At 37.7% G+C, this 16,678-nt stretch overlaps 1 pseudogene; it reads right to left on the bottom strand.

Moving 5' to 3' along the window:
- Positions 1-9,541: 9,541 nt before the first annotated feature.
- On the bottom strand, positions 9,542-15,209 carry LOC132232496 (tigger transposable element-derived protein 1-like; annotated as a pseudogene).
- Positions 15,210-16,678: the final 1,469 nt, after the last annotated feature.

Raw genomic sequence — 16,678 nt, 5'->3', positions numbered from 1 at the left:
CATCATAGCAACTGGCCAACTGGTCGTCTGGTCATTCTGCCATTCAGTCGCTGGGATTTTATATATATAGATGATTTACTTCAAATGAAATAATACCTAGTTTGTCAAGGCTGCAAGTTTCTAGTTTTGCCAAGGCTCACTGCAAATTACCACATACAAGTGCAACCTCACAGCAATTCCTCCAATTTGGTTTTCTAAGTAAATAAAGCCTGTAGCACAGTCTTCTGTTAATGAGGGATGAATCTGAGCCTTTTGGGATAAATCAAGGGACTGTGCTTATTAAACAAAGATGATGTTATTGATTCAAAGGGCATGCTCTTTATGCAGTTTTTTTTTTTTCTAATTGTTTGTGCTGATCCAACTACATTTTACATTTTACTTCCTATATTAGCCACACACATTTTATAAAATAACTGGCCAAAATAATCGGCATAATATGATATAATACTCACTGGTCAGTGAATAGTAGACCCATGACCTTCACATTATTAATGGCAAGTTGGGATAACTGCCTGATAGGCACATTAATCCTAGTGTCAACATCAAGGAGATTTTCTGTTTGAGGCAATATAAGTTATATATGCACAACTGAAAGAAGAAACTAGCAGTATAAATACTTGTTAAATAAACTTTCTTAGTTAAAAAGGAAACATTTTTTATCTCCTTCAGTGCAAATAACATTTTTTAAAGTAGATGAAATAACATTGATCTACCCTGGCAAAAACAGCAGCCCATGAGACATTTATCATGAGGTTACAGTCCACTTTAATTGCATGAGCAACATTAACTAATAGAGCAGAGAAGTGACATAGAATTTTGCTCATTTTCCTTGTGCAAGATGTACTCCTAAATTAATAGAAGTTCTGCTAGGATACCTGGTAGATTGAGCATGAAACAATTCTTTGATAAAATGGTAAAATTTTATTTTATAGAGATAATCTCCTTTCATTTTGGTAAATGCACCATGTACACCTGAAAATAGTTTGAATTGTGTCATGGTTGAATGTAGGGCACGATAGATGACGATTAGTATGCTAATTGTTTTAATTATATATAGGGCACACTATGTAACAATTAGGTCTGTAATTAGGTCAAGTTTGTGAACTGTGTTGTTCATATTTTCTGTATTCTTTCTGATTTGTCTTAACTGTAGGTGTTAACTTTTGATGTTTTTTGAGTGGTAGTTTCATATATATTTTAAATATTCATTGATTGCATAGAAATTTAGAACAGTCATATTTTCCAATTAATTTACATCTTTATTATGAAATTTCACTCTTTGTCACTAGAAATGCTTTTGCCTCAAAATTGGTTTTGATATTAATATAGCCACATACATTTTATTTTTAATTACATTTGCTTGATTGTATCTTTTATTCAATCCTCTGAATTTCAATCATCCTATATTCTTATATTAAGATGTTTCTTTTAGCAGTAGCATATAGTTGATATTTTAAAATCCAGTCTATCTTATTTTTATGTGAAATATTTTATTCATTTACATGAAATATAATTGAAAGTATATTTTATTTCATATCTTCCATCTAATTACTTGTTTTCTATTTGGCTAACCAGCTTTATGCTCTCAGAATGAGAAAGCTGTCTTTTGGATGAATTTGTTGGTGTTTTTTTTTAATTTAACTATTCGATTTTCCCTCTATTTGTTAATTATAACTTCTCTTCCTGTTCTTTTAATAACTACTGTAGATTACAGCAGCCATTCTGGAGTCATTTTAATTTAATATAAATTATTATTTTTAACATTTCATCTCTAATGGTAGCAACATAAAATACTTTAACTCCATATAACTTCTCACCTTTCACATTATTGTTTTAGATATATATATATATATATATATATATATATATATGTATATATATATATATATATATTAGCGATATTAGAGGCCCAGTGCATGAATTCGTGCATGGGGGGTGGGGTGGGGGGAGACCACGGGAGGTTGGCCACCGGCTGCAAGGAGGGAGCCGCCTCCGGCCCCCCTGGGAAAGGGACCACGTCCGCCACCACCCACCCCCGGTTCCCTATCCCAGCCCAGGACCTGAAGGCTCCAGCGGGGTTGGGAGAGGAGGTGACAGTCGCCGGGTCAGGTGCAGAAGGAATGGACGCCAATGCCGCCACTGCACTGCCACTGTGTGGTTCCCTGCTTACCCCCTCCTCCTTCCCTCACCACCGAGCCACCACCACAGTGGGCGGGCATCCCCCGGGGAAGGGAGAGGACAGGAGCAAGACCAACCCTTGTGTCCAGGGCTGACTTTTGATAGATTGCAGTGAGGGAGCTGCTCTGCTACGTCCAAAACCCCAACCAAGAAGCAGCTTCTCTACCAATGGTTTAGCACCCAGGGCTGATGGGGGCCGGCCAGGGGGAGGGACCACGGGCGGTTGGCCAGCCACAGGATGTTGGCTATGGGAGCACACTGACCACCAGGAGGCAGCTCCTGCATTGAGCGTCTGCCCCCTGGTAGTCAGTGCACATCATAGGGACGGGTCGACCAGTCATTCCGGTAGTTCAGTGGTAATGGCCGCTTAAGCATGTATATATATATGTGTGTGTGTATACACACACACACACACACACACATACAACTGCACAAAATATCAGTTATTATTCTGTACAGTTTTTCTGGTTGTTTTCAAGAAAACTTTGTAGCTTGTAGCAATATACTTTTTCTAGTTCAAAAAAAATAAAATACTTTTTTTGTCCTATTTTTTTATTTCTGATTCTATCTCTATTCTCCCCAGTCAAAGGGAAAATTTCAGTTGTTTTGCTTGCCTGTTTGCTTGTTGTTGCAACTAGCTCTATCAAATATTAGTATTATAGATTTGACTTATATGTCTATTTCTACAAGCATACTTATAGAATTGTCTCACTATGTAAAGAAATACAACTTGATGAGTTCCTAAGCTGCTAGTTATTGTGATCAGGTACCAAGTTATGCTGATTTTTGGACCAGAAACTATTTGGGTAATAGAATTTAGAAATAATTTAGCAACACTCTATTAAGTGTGATGTCAATATATATCTAAAGCTTACTACTAGAAGTTGGACATGTTTTCTGCTTTGACATTATTAGAAATTGTTCAGTAATTTAGTAAGTTGTTTCATGTTCTATGCACTCAAAGAAACATGTTTAGGCTAACTACAGATTCAGTTCAAAATATGCCATTACCTCAAATAAGTACCTAATCTAGCTTTTAAGGCTTGGAAGGGGCAGGTGAAGGGTGGAGGAAAAAACAAACAAAATAAAGGGACATCTGTAATACTTCCAACAATAAAGATAAATTCAAAAGAGAAATAAGAATGATCAAAACTGATTTTTTTTGCAGAATAGTTTATCACCCAATAATTTATTTCATTTGAGATTACAAAGAGCTCATGTGTTATACAATAGCTTCCTAACATTTAAAATAAGTAATTTTTATGTGCTTTCTTACTTACTAGCTTCAGATTAGAATATATTTAAATTTGTAAAACTGTGTATAAATCAGTATGTTTCATAGGTGAGAGCAGGAAAGACAATGAAAAAATGGCTTCTTATAAATTATTCACATTTAAAGAAGGAATATATAGATAAATATGCAAACCTACTTTTTAAGTATTGCATATAAATTTATATAAATGTTCTAGTAAAACAAATAGAAACTTTTGTATAATGCTTTCATGATTCAAAATACCATGAATCAAATACCATAATTTTATATCTGAGTACCTCATACATGTTTTTACAAAAAAAATAATTATTTTAATAATGATGATTTTATTACCAGATTCAATTTTGAAGAAAATAAATAACCAACCTTCAGTTTCACAATTTTGATAGATTCAGGAATAAATACGTAGGATAATATCAAAATTAATTAAGTGTTAAATGGAAACCTCGAGTTGAAATTGTTCCAGAATGTCAAGATCAAGTAATCAAATAAAAATTTTACAAGGGATGGGAAAAAATTGTTCCATGACTCTTGAATCTCTTTATGCATTTTTAAAATATAAAGAGTCCTCTCTTTTTTTTCCTTTTTTGCTCAATCCCTCCACACCATCTCTCCCAACCCCACCCCCCCCACACTCCGCTCCGCTGTCTGCCTGCTCTCTATCTATGAGTCTGTCTCTGTTTTGCTTGGTAATTCAGTTGTTGATTAAATTCCACATATAAGTGAAATCATATGGTACTTGTCTTTCTCTGGCTGCCTTATTTCACTTAGCGTAATATTTTTCAGGTCCATCCATGCTGTAACAAAGGGTACAATTTTCTTCCTTTTAATGGTAGAATACAATTCCATTGTATAAATGAACCATACTTTTTAATTTTCTCATTACTGATGAGCACTTGTGCTGTTCCCAAATCTTGACTATTTTAAATAACACTGCAATGAACATAGGAGTACATATATATTTTTTTGAATTAGTGTTTCGAGCTTCTTTGGATAAATTCCCAGAAGTGGAATCACTGGGTCATAGGCAGTTCCATTTTAAATTTTTTAAATATATTTTATTGATTTCAGAGAGGGAGAAGAGAGAGAGAGAGAGATTCATCAATGATGAGAATCATTGATCAGCTGCCTCCTGCATGCCCCCTGTTGGGTATCAAGCCCACAACCTGGGCATATGCCCTGACTGAGAACCAACATATGACCTCCTGGTTCTTAAGTCAATGCTCAACCACTGAGCCATGCTGGCTGGGCCCATTTTTAATTTTTAGGTAACTTCATACTACTTTTCACAGTGGCTGCACCCATCTGCATTCCTACCAGCAACGCAAAAGAAAGAGAACTCGTGGACATGGACAACAATGTGGTGATTGTGGGAGTTGGAGAAAGATATATGCAGGTGGAAGAGGCCATAGAGGGGATAAATGGTGGTGGAAAAAATAAAATAAAAATATATGAAAAAAAGCTCTAATGGAGCTTTGAACTTGGTTATAACAAAAGTGCTTAAGATTAAAATAAATAAATAAATAAATAAATAAATAAATAAATAAATAAATAAATAGTAAGAGATAGAGAGAAGCCTTTGTGGGGAATGTTAGTGAAGAAATGTATTTAGAGGGAGCTCTTTCTACAGTTAGATCATACTGTCGCACTTTGGGGAAAACAGGAGGCATTGTAGGTGGTCCTGAGAATATACCTCCCAGAACTCCAAGCACAGAGAGTGTAATTGGCCAAGGGTCCCAGCTGCTATGCTGTGGTTTATACAAAGGCCACACTTCTAATGGACTCAGCCAATGACTTAATGACACAGGGACACTAATAAAAACCTACTCTTGGGAGACCTACACAGGACTCCTCTCATAGACAACAGTGGCTTGAGGACTTCATCACAGCTTTCCCAAATGTTATCTGACTACACAACAGTCTATGACTATCCTACCCAACCTTCTCCTCCACCATCCTTCACTCTGGGTCAGACTGAAACCAAGTCTGAAGCCTTCCCCAGATTTTCTGGCGCTCTCTCCATTTTCTCTATATCACTTTCACCTAAAAAAATACTATTCTTGGATCTCCTCAGAAAGGACACAGAAGGCCAACTTCTAACTACAGGCCGGGTCAGGTGTTCAAAGGGATTACTTGGAGGTCTAAGCATAATGTTCCCTGTAATTGAAAGACCTTGAGGATTGGACTTGGTTCCTACGAATAAAACTAGAGTAGACTGTGGCCTGTGGTTCATTTCTAATAAGATAATGTGACAGGAAGGCAATGTTTTGCTGGCAGAACTAGTTGAGTGCTGCTCCACTGAGGTCTTCTTTCAATGCCAAAATTAGTCAGTGGAAAGGATAAGAGCATGTTTTTCTTGGACCAGGTGTGCAGCACTCTGCAGAGAGCTGGCTTGGGTCATCAGGGTCCTATAAAGTAGACCTGCCAAGAGAAATTAAAATCTTATCAGGAAGAAGATAGAGCAATACAGTTGACCCCCAGATACCAGAGAAAGTGACAAGGAACTACTGCAAAGGAATGGTTCACTGCATCAAAAGAACTGGTACAGTGAGGGGCACAGCAGAAACTTCTGAAGAGTGTGCAGAAGGAGAGTCCCCTAAAAGTGAAAACGACGCTGCCCATGTGATCACATCCCTTTACTTCTTGTTCTAGTCTCCCTTCTCTCCAGGAACCTGGAGAGAAGACACTAACATGGAATGGGAGAAAAAATGAATTGACAGAAAAGTAAAGCCCTGACCAACTTGCTCAGTGGTTAGAGCATAAGCCTCACACCAAAGGGTTGCAGGTTCGATTCCCAGTCAAGGGCACATATCTGCGCTGCAGGTTTGATCCCCACCCCAGTTGGGGCATGCGTGGGAGCAAGAAATCGATGTATCTATTTTATATCTATGTTTGTCCCTCTCCCCCTCCCACTTCCCTTCCACTCTCTCTCTCTAAAAATCAATGGAAATATATCCTCACTCCTGGGGTGAGGATTAAAAAAAAAAAAAAAAAGTAAAGAACATAGGAGAATTGTGGTCCCTTTTTCTCCCAGTGGGTTTCCAGTCTGAAATAGGAGGGGAGAGGGCAGATTTAGATTTTATACAAAATCAAGTTTAAAATTTTGATTTTAATTATGGGTCAGTAAATGTGATTTGATGAATTGAGTATGTTCACATTCAAATATTGAAAAATTATATCTTTGCTAATCAAGAGCAGAAAATCCATGGGAAGCCTGTAGAGCTTATTTATAAAGAGGCAGGAGAAGGTTTTCTCCCAATTAAAAAGTTAATGTCATGTGTCAGGTTTGTTCAACCTACTGTCACATCACACTTATTAATAATCTTCATAGAAATTTAGTAAAAATATAATAAACATGTAGTTAGTAGCATAACATAATTATTAGTCAACTCTTAGCATAAAAACTATATTTTAAATCTCATACAAATGATTATCTGAGGTAATTTACTAATATTCTTCACATAACTTTGAAATTTATAAATTCCCCATTGATACTATTATCATGAAAATAGTTACAATTATCTCTTGATAGTATATGTAAATATACTTGTAAGTATTTCAAGTTACTATTCAATTTACTATTTTGAACTGCTACTAAATAAGCATGGTCAAAAACATTAAAACTATTTATTTTATACTAGTCCTATATTTCATTATTAAAAGAAACTAGAAGAATAAAAATAAGCTACAATGAGGTTATTCAAGAAAAGGAGATGTTTCTGTGTTATTTAGCATAAAATGAAGTGAAATAATAAAACTGAGATTTCTGTCTTGACTGTTTAGCAAAACACATGAGTTATGGGCACTTTGAGCACATGTCTCTTTCTGAGCAATTATGTATCTATAAGCCGAAACACAGGCAATGAATACAAACTGGATCTTAATGAGCAGCAAGAATCCAAGAGATGCAAAACAAACAAAAGGCCAAGAGAACCACTAATGATGTTACAATTGCTACTATGAGCTTCTCTCGTTTGGATAACAATAGCATGATTCATGAGCAAGCAAACCAAGTTTCATTTTTTTCCCATCATCAAATTAAAGCCTTTTGCTAATTTTTTATGACCTCAGTCCATTAATTTTGTTTTGTGTCTTCATTTCCAATCTTTACCAAATCAAGATGATGAGGCTAAAAATGAGTTGGACTTCAGCTTTTTGTCTGGAAATCTAATACCCTCTTCTAATGGATAATTTATTTAAAAAAAAATATTTTATGGTTTTCTAGTCAAACCAAACACCAAAATTATGGAAAAACTGTGGTCTTTTCCTTAAATACTTTGGATTTTACAAGGGTGTTGACTCGTCGTGTGTACTTTCCACTTTGCCGGGTGTGTAATTTTGCTTTTTACCATTATAACAGAGCAGTAAGTGAATATGAATTGAGTTATGTTTGAGAATGTCTCTACTTCTTGAATAGCTATACTTAAGGAAGGTGAATAATTAAAGAAAAATGCTTTTTTTTTTAAAAAAAAAAATCACAGACAAATAGTTATTTTTTAGTTGCTTCATCTATACAAATTCTAATACCCACCTTGGACTAATGTGAGTCATCTGATACCAGTTTGCATCTACTTGATAATCGGCTAATAAAAAATGTCCCTCACATGATTTCCACATTTTCATTAATTATAACTTCACATTTGTTGGTGGTACTAGGTTGAGGGAACTGGCGGTCATAGGAAATGGAAAGCGTTCACTTGAACCCCTCCCCTCAATCCTATTTGGTCTGCAGTATTAGAATGCAACATTTCAGTTTCAGATGGCCATCTGAAGATTTCCCCCTTCCTCAAACTAGTGACAACGTTCTAAAAGAATAAAATCTGTGACCCCAGATTTCTATGCTGAGATAAGGTAAAGGGAGCATTGAGTGAATGCACGAAATACATTCTAAAATGTATGGAGATTGTACACAAAACATCGCTAATGTTCTCTACCTGAGAATTACATTAAGAAATAGTACAGCCCAGGGAAAAAGGAGCATAAAAGGAATTATTATAAGAAATTCTTTAAACATAAAACACTACTCTAATAGCTGGTAATAATACTTAATGAAATAAAATGTAAGTATTATGATTACTGAAGCAAAGATTAATTGAAAATAGTAATAATTCAACTAAAAAACACTGAGTCAAAATCCTAAAACATAACAGCCAAAATGAGAGACATTTACATAGTTGCAAACTTAAGTTCACTAATTTATGCATCTGTGAAAATTCAATAGCTAAGGTTTTATTTCTATAATTAATACTTTTATTTCCCATTTTGGAACCACCTATTTAACTTATGTATTTAGATTTAACTTATGTTTTTATGTGTAGACTTAATATTTATTTAATATTTATACATTAGTTGTCAACTTATTCTGGAAATATTTGTTGAATGTATGTATTACACCATGATATGCTTTAAATATCCTGTCTCTTTTCACCCTTATAACTAGTCTATTAGGTAGGTTCTATCAACATCCCAATTTTAATATTAAGGAATATAAAACTGAGTATAGGCCTTGGAGATATTGTAGGTTCAGTTTCAGGCTACCATAATAAGAAAAGATCTCAGTAAAGCAAGTCACACAACTTTTGGTACACATAAAAGGTATGTTTACACTATATTGTAGTCTATTTAGTGTAATATAGTATTATGTTTGAAAAAAACAATGACTTACAGGACCTGGAGAGTATTATGCTAAGTGAAATGAGAAAGTCAGAGAAAGAGAAGTATCACATGACCTCACTAATATGTGGAATCTAATGAACAAAATAAACTGTTGAATAAAATAGATCCAGAGACAAAAAACAAAAAACAAAAAAAACACACAACAAAACCCAACATAGAATAGACTGCAGAATCTCAGAGGGAAGGCATGGGAAGGTGGGTGGGTGGGAGGAGATCAACCAAAGAATTTGTATGCATATATGCATAACCCATAGACACAGACAATAGGGTGGTGGAGGTGAGAGGCAGGGGATTGTAAGGGGTCAGTGGGAGATAAAGGGGGACATATATAATACTTTCATAAAGATTTTTGTAAAAAATATTGAAAAGCTAAAAAAAAATTGAATAAAGAAAAAAACAATGTCCTTACCATAATTAGAAAATTATTAGAAAAATAATTAGATGATAAACATCATCTGAACCTTCAACAAGTCAAAATCTTTTTGCCAGTGAAGAGTTTTGCCTCTCTGTTGATGGCTGTTGACTTATCAGAAGGGTGAATACTGAAGGTTGGGGTGGCTGCGGCAATTTCTTAAAATAAGACAATGAAGTTTGCTGCATTGATCGACTCTCCTTTTCACAGACAATTTCTCTGTAGTATGTCAGGCTATTTGATAGCATTTTATACAGAGAAATTCTTTCAAAATTAGAGTCAATCTTCTCAAAACCTGATGCTGTTTTATCAACTAAGTTTATGTGATATTCTAAATCCTTTGGTGTCATTTCAACAATCTTCACAGCGTATTCACCAGGATTAGATTCCACCTTAAGGAACTACTGTCTTTTTCCATCCTTATGAAGCAGCTCCCCATCTCTTAAAGTTTTATTATGAAACTAGTGACCCAGTGTGAGAAATCGTGCGAGACCCGGGACCCCAGACCTCCCCACGCTGCAGGACAACCCTGAGTCCCGCCGGCACCGTGGGACTCCCCCAAGTCCCACCACACCACGAGACCCAGAGTCAAGTCCCGCACACCCACACATGCCTCGCCCAACACGCAGCCCTGCTCACCTGTGTGTGCCTTACTGCACACACAGCCTCCTGGTAACCAGTCTTTGGTCGTTACAGTGTTATGACCACTAGGATTTTATTATATAGATTGTAGCAATTCGGTCAATCTTCATGCTGCACTACTAATTTTAGCTCCCTTGTTATTTCCACTTCCAAAGTCTGAAGCCCTCAAATTCATCCATGAGGGGTAGAATCAACTTTTTCCAAATGCCTCTTAATGTTGATATTTCAATTTCTTCCCATGAATTACAGATGTTCTTCATGACATCTAGAATGGTGAATCCTTTCCAGGAAGTTTCATCTTACTTTACCTCCACCCATCAGAGAAATCACTCTCTATGGCCACTATAGCCTTATGGAATGTATTTCTTAAATAATACAATTTAAAAATCACAATTACTTCTTGACCTATGGGCTTCAGGATGGATGTTGTGTTGGCTGGCATGAAAAAAATATTAATTTCATTGTATATCTTCATCAGAGCTCTTGGATTGTCAAGTGCATTGTCAGTGAGCAGTAATATTTTGAAAGAAATCTTTTTTTCTGAATAGTTGGTCTATTATTTAGTAAACCATGTTGGAAAGAAATATGCTTACTATTCAAGCTTTGTAGTTGCCTTTATAGTACACAGGCAGAATAGATTTAGCATAGTTTTAAAAGATCCTAGGATTTTCAGGATGATAAATGAGTTCTAGCTTCAACTTAAAGTTACCAGCTGCATTAGCCCCTAACAAGAGTGTCAGCCTGTCCTTTGGAGAATTGAAGCCAGGCATTGACTTCTTCTCTTTAGCTATGAAAGTTCTAGATGGTATCTTCTTCCAATATAAGGCTGTTTTGTCTACATTGATAATATGTTTTTTAGTGTGGCCACCTTCATTAATTATCTTAGCTAGATCTTCTGGATAACTTGCGGCAGCTTCTACATCAGTACTTGCAGTTTCAACTTGCACTATCTATATCCTATCTAATAATAGACAAACATGGTAATTAGCCGTACCTCCCACACACTTCCCATTGGCTAATCAGGGCGATATGCAAATTAACTGCCAACCAAGATGGTGGCCGGCAGCCAGTCAGCTGAAGCGAACAGGAGGCTTGCTTGCTCCAGTGATGGAGAAAGCCAAGATTCAATGCCTGCCGCCAACCAGCTCTGAGCTGCACTCTAAGCAACTATGTTGCAATTATAGAAGCTAAACAATCCCCAGACACCTGCTTTCAGCCAGCTGGGCCTCAGAGCTGGAGTTGCAACAGTGTTTCAATTATAGAAGCTAAACAAAGCCCAGATACCTGCTTTCAGCAGCCGAGGTCTCAGAGCTGGAGCCGAGCCTCAGAGCTAAAGCTGGCTCTCAGCTCCAGTGACAGCCATAGAAGGTAAATAAATCCCAGAATAAAAAAAAAGAGAAAAAAAGGAGAGGTTGGGAGCTTCAGTCACCTGCCAGCTTGAAAACGGCCCTCAGCCCCTCACCCAGACTGGCAGGCACCCAAGTGGGGACCCCCACCCTGAAGGGTGTGTGACCAGCTGCAAACAGCCATCATCCCCTCATCCAGGCTGGCCAGGCACCCAAGCAGGACCCCCACCCTAATTTGGGACACCCTTCAGGGCAAACCAGCCAGCCCCCACCCGTGCACCAGGCCTCTATCCTATATAGTAAAAGGGTAATATGCAAACTGACCCTAACAGCAGAAGGACTGGGAATGACTGGTCACTATGACACACACTGACCACAAGGGGGCAGACGCTCAATGCAGGAGCTGCCCTCTGGTGGTCAGGGCGCTCTCACATGGGAGGAGCTCTGCTCAGCCACAAGCCAGGCTGATGGCTGCCAGTACAGTGGTGGTGGTGGGAGCTTCTCCTGCCTCCTCAGCAGCGCTAAGGATGTCCAACTGCAGTTTAGGCCTGCTCCCCGCTGGCAAGTGGACATCCCCTGAGGGCTGCTGGGCTGCCAGAGGGATGTCTGATTGCCATCTTAGGCCCAATCCCCCAGGGAGTGGGCCTAAGCCAGCAGGTGGTCATCCCCTGAGGGGTCCCAGACTGCGAGAGGGCACAGGCCGGGCTGAGGGACTCCCCCTCCCCCCCGAGTGCACAAATTTTTGTGCACTGAGCCTCTAGTATATATAAAAGCCTAAGTGACCGTTAGGACGGAATGACCGAAACAACTGGAATGACCAGAATGACCAGTTGCTATTACACACACTGACCACTAGGGGGCAGACGCTCAATGCAGGAGCTGCCCCTATCCTGCAGGCCCCAATCACTGATGGGACCTGCCAGCCAACCTCCCGGTCCCTCCTCCCAGCTGGCACGTCCCGATTGCCCGATTGGGGCCCGGCCCTGGACTGGGATGGGGAAATGGGGGTGGGTGGCAGTAGATGAGGGTGCAAGGGGAGGAGGAGAGTGGAGGCAGGGATGTGGGGAGGCAGGAAGGGGGGAGGCAGGGAACCGTATGGTGGCAGCACACAGGTGGTGAGGGAAAGAGGAGGTGGGGAGGTGGGGAACCTGATCAGCCCTGATTGCCAGCCAGGCCTAGGGACCCCACCCGTGCACTAATTTTGTGCACCGGGCCTCTAGTTATATTATAAAGACCACTTCTTTCCTTAAACCTCATGAATCAACCTCTATAGCTTTATCTTTTCTTTTGCTGCTTCCTCACCTCTCTCAGCCTTCATAGAATTAAAGGCAGTTAGCACCTTGTTCTGGATTGGGCTTCAGCTTAAGAGGATGTTGTAGTTGGTTTGATCCTCTATCCAGACCACTAAAACTTTCTCCATATCAGCAATAAGGCTGTTTCACTTTCTATCATTTTTGTGTTCCTTAGAATACCACTTTAAATTTCTCTCAAAAATCTTTTCTTTACCTTTACAACTTGGATAACTGACACAAGAGTCCTAGCATTCAGCCTCTCTCTGCTTTGACATGCCTTCTTTTGGTTATTAAATTGGCCTAATTTCAATATTTTTGTATCTCAGGGAATGGGAGGCCCAAGGAGAGGAAGAGAAACAGAGAAATTACTAGTCGGTGGGGCAGTCAGAAGACAAGAAGCATACATTAAGTTTGTTATCTACATGGGCATGGTTTGTGGGTCCTCAAAAACAATTACAATAGTAACGTCAAAGATCCCTGATCACAGATCACCATAACAAATAAAATGAAAATGAAAAAGCTTGAAAACTTTCAAGAGTTACCAAAATGTGACTCGGAGAAACTGAATAAATGATGTAAAAATGGTGCCTATAAGCTTCAAGGTTTGTGTGAAATATGCAGTATTTATGAAACAAAGTAGGCCAGTAACTTGATTAATTGGCTACGATATGCAGAATGATTATTTGGGTCAGTTTTACTCTGAAGATCATGCTTTTCATTTTTATGGTCTGCTTTCAAACTGTAGTAGTAATTATAATTAGTCGTGTCTTAGTATGAGTGAAAGATATTTTAAAAAAACAACAGATGCCTCGGTCACATTCCATACCTACAGAATAGAACCTCTGGATATGGGGATCAAGTGGAGGGGGCTATTGTATCTTTACAACAACAACAACAATAACACATATAAATAAAATGCATATGTATTGCTGATATGCTTCCAGTGTTCACACTCTTGCTTTGAAATCGATGCAACTGCCCTGCTCGTGTGGCTCAGTGTTGAGCATGGACCCTTCAACCAGGAGGCCATGGCTTCATTCCCAATCAGGGCACATGACTGAATTGTGGCTCAATCCCCAGTAGGGAGCATGCAGAAAGTAGCCAGCTGATAAATTATTCTCTCTCATCACTTATGTTTCTATCTCCCTCTTCCTCTCCCTTCCTCTCTGAAATCAATAAAAATATATTTAAAAATATAAAATCTATGCAATCATTTCATTAATATTAAAGAAATTTGTGGAATTTTCAATAATTTAAGAGTATCAATAACATTTAACCTGCTTAAGCTATTGTATTATTCTTAAAAGATCACAAAATTGCAATAGTTAAAGCCCAGAATGATTGTAGGCTTTTCAGCAGGGATGATACCACATTCCTGGCAATTCTAATGTATTATGTATAATGTATTATGTATAAATCTGTAAAGAGTTAGAGTTTTACTTGAGCTTTTCACCAGTCTCAAACTGTCTTAACACTTCAAAGATCATATTCAAGATCCTCTCTTTGCTCCTTTTGCACTTTTCTTAGCACATTAACACTTTGGCACTTTTCCAGATGTGTCTGCCCATGGACTCCTGTGCAATTTGCTGCACTCAAATTGGGTAGGATGAGATCCAGTCATATGAGGTTAAAAACTAAAGTGCCACCTTCTCACATATTTGCCAAGCTCTGACTGGCTTTTTTCAGCCCCTAAATCTCTTCTCAATTTTTGGAGCCCTGGCCTCCTCATTTTAGTTACAGCCTTGCCTTGAGGTACTAGAAAAATTTTAACCTTAGAAAGCTGAGACTTGCAGAGGTCAAGTACCAGCTTCTATCAAAATCAAAGACACACCCCACGCTTATTTCACTCAGATCCTGAGACTTTTCTCAGGTATAGACCTTAGCCTTTTCCCCAACACTCAGGCTCATCTTCTACCATTGCTATTATACTTCTTCCCATTCTTACCATCCTATACATGGTTAATATTCAAGGTCTCTCTTACAGTTAAAGAACAATATTATCATGTTTCCTTATAGTTTATACATAGGTTGGTTTAATTGCACATTTAAGAATACAAAGCCAGAATATTGGAATTCACTGGACAAAGAAGGTAAAAGGTCTGCCCCTCTCTGTCTGCTGATCTTTTTAAGAAGATTTAATACTTCAATATTCAAAGTGACTTCCTTTTCAATGGATTTACTGGTGATGGGTGAGGCCTCTGGGACACTGGCTTGTCTTCTTGGCTCCAATTTTAGCTGCTTGCTAAGGAACTTCCTTGAATTACATACATTCTCAAAAAAAAAAAAATCGTAAAAAGCCAGAAGAGCCATTCAACATTCTAACCCTCACCATAACTCCGTAATTTCTCAATACCTGTTGCTCTAAAATCAAGAATCAAAACAGAGGACATGATCCCATTTGTCCATGGCCCCAAGATTGTTATTTTTCATAAAAGTATACCTTTTTTTAAGTTGCTATATTAAAGGTCAAGACTTTCTCACTGATTTTGAAAAAGTTACTTACAATACATTAAATATGTTTGACATTTTATCTCCTTTTTTTCCCAAAGGCAAGGTAATTCCAAACAGAATGTAATACTTTTGTACAGAGTAATTTTTATTTTTGGTTTATGGCATTAATAGTGTAATCATATTTATTAAATTTAGGCAAAATTTTAGTCTAGCTTTTTTAAGTAGTTTTATATTGGCTGTTCTCACAAAGATAATTAAATTATTTGATGGTTTCCCCTAAAGTGTTCATAATTAACAGATAAAGCAAATGATTAAGGGTGAACAATGACTCATAAGTATAATTATGTACGTTTTAGTATCCAAAATTTGCATTAATTTTATATCTTTCCTAGTTAAAACTAATCCCTAAAATTAAAAGACAACAACCATAGAACATTGGACCATATTCATTTTACAGGCATTCTATTATCTAATGAAGGTAACTGTGTAATGCTATTTGGCAAAATAAGTCTGGAAATACCATTCAGTTCCCTAGATACTTTTTCATCTCAGACAATCTAAAATAGGCTTACCTAAATAAAGTGCACCCAAATACGAAATTATTTGTCAGAGCAAAAGAAAAATTGGGAAGTGGTACTAAAACTTTTTTTTGAGGATTTTATTTTATTTATTTATTTATTTATTTATTTATTTATTTATTTATTTATTTTATTGTTTAAAGTATTACACATAGTAGTACATATATCTCCTTTTTCCCCCCATTGGCCTTCCCCCAGCCTCCCCTACCCCCTGTCACATGCCCTCATCCCACCCCCTGTGTCTTGTGTCCATTGGTTGTGCTTATATTTTTAAAAGCTGTGTGTGTGTGTATTTTCTTTTTTAAAAAAAAAATATATTTTATTGATTTTTTTTTTACAGAGAGGAAGGTGAGAGGGATAGAGGGTTAGAAACATTGATGAGAGAGAAACATCGATCAGCTGCCGCCTGCACGCCCCTCAGTGGGGGTGTGCCCACAACCAAGGTACATGGCCTTGACAGGAATCGAACCTGGGACCCTTCAGTCCGCAGGCCGACGCTCTATCCACTGAGCCTAACCGGTTCGGGCTGTGTGTGTATTTTCTATCAGCCTCAGTGAGTGTGAGCATTCTTGCAAAGGATTTTCCTTTTGATGACTGTGATCACTGTGCTTAATATTAAAAAATAAGTTTTGAGGAATACATATACAATTGGTTCATATGAGAATTTTTACTGGTAAAATCTACCATTTCCATGGTTTCTAAATTTTATATACATAAACTTGGTAACAATTCCAGATATTGTTTCTGGCATATGCTTAACAGACACTGATTAAAGCTAGTGGAAAACCTAATCAAAGCCTTTTTAAAATGCTAATAGAAATCTAAAGAAA

The sequence above is a fragment of the Myotis daubentonii genome, chromosome 4 (assembly GCF_963259705.1).
Source record: "Myotis daubentonii chromosome 4, mMyoDau2.1, whole genome shotgun sequence".
NCBI classification, from domain to species: domain Eukaryota; kingdom Metazoa; phylum Chordata; class Mammalia; order Chiroptera; family Vespertilionidae; genus Myotis; species Myotis daubentonii.
Note: the sequence above shows the minus strand (reverse complement) of the source record. Positions and strands in the feature narration are given on the sequence as shown.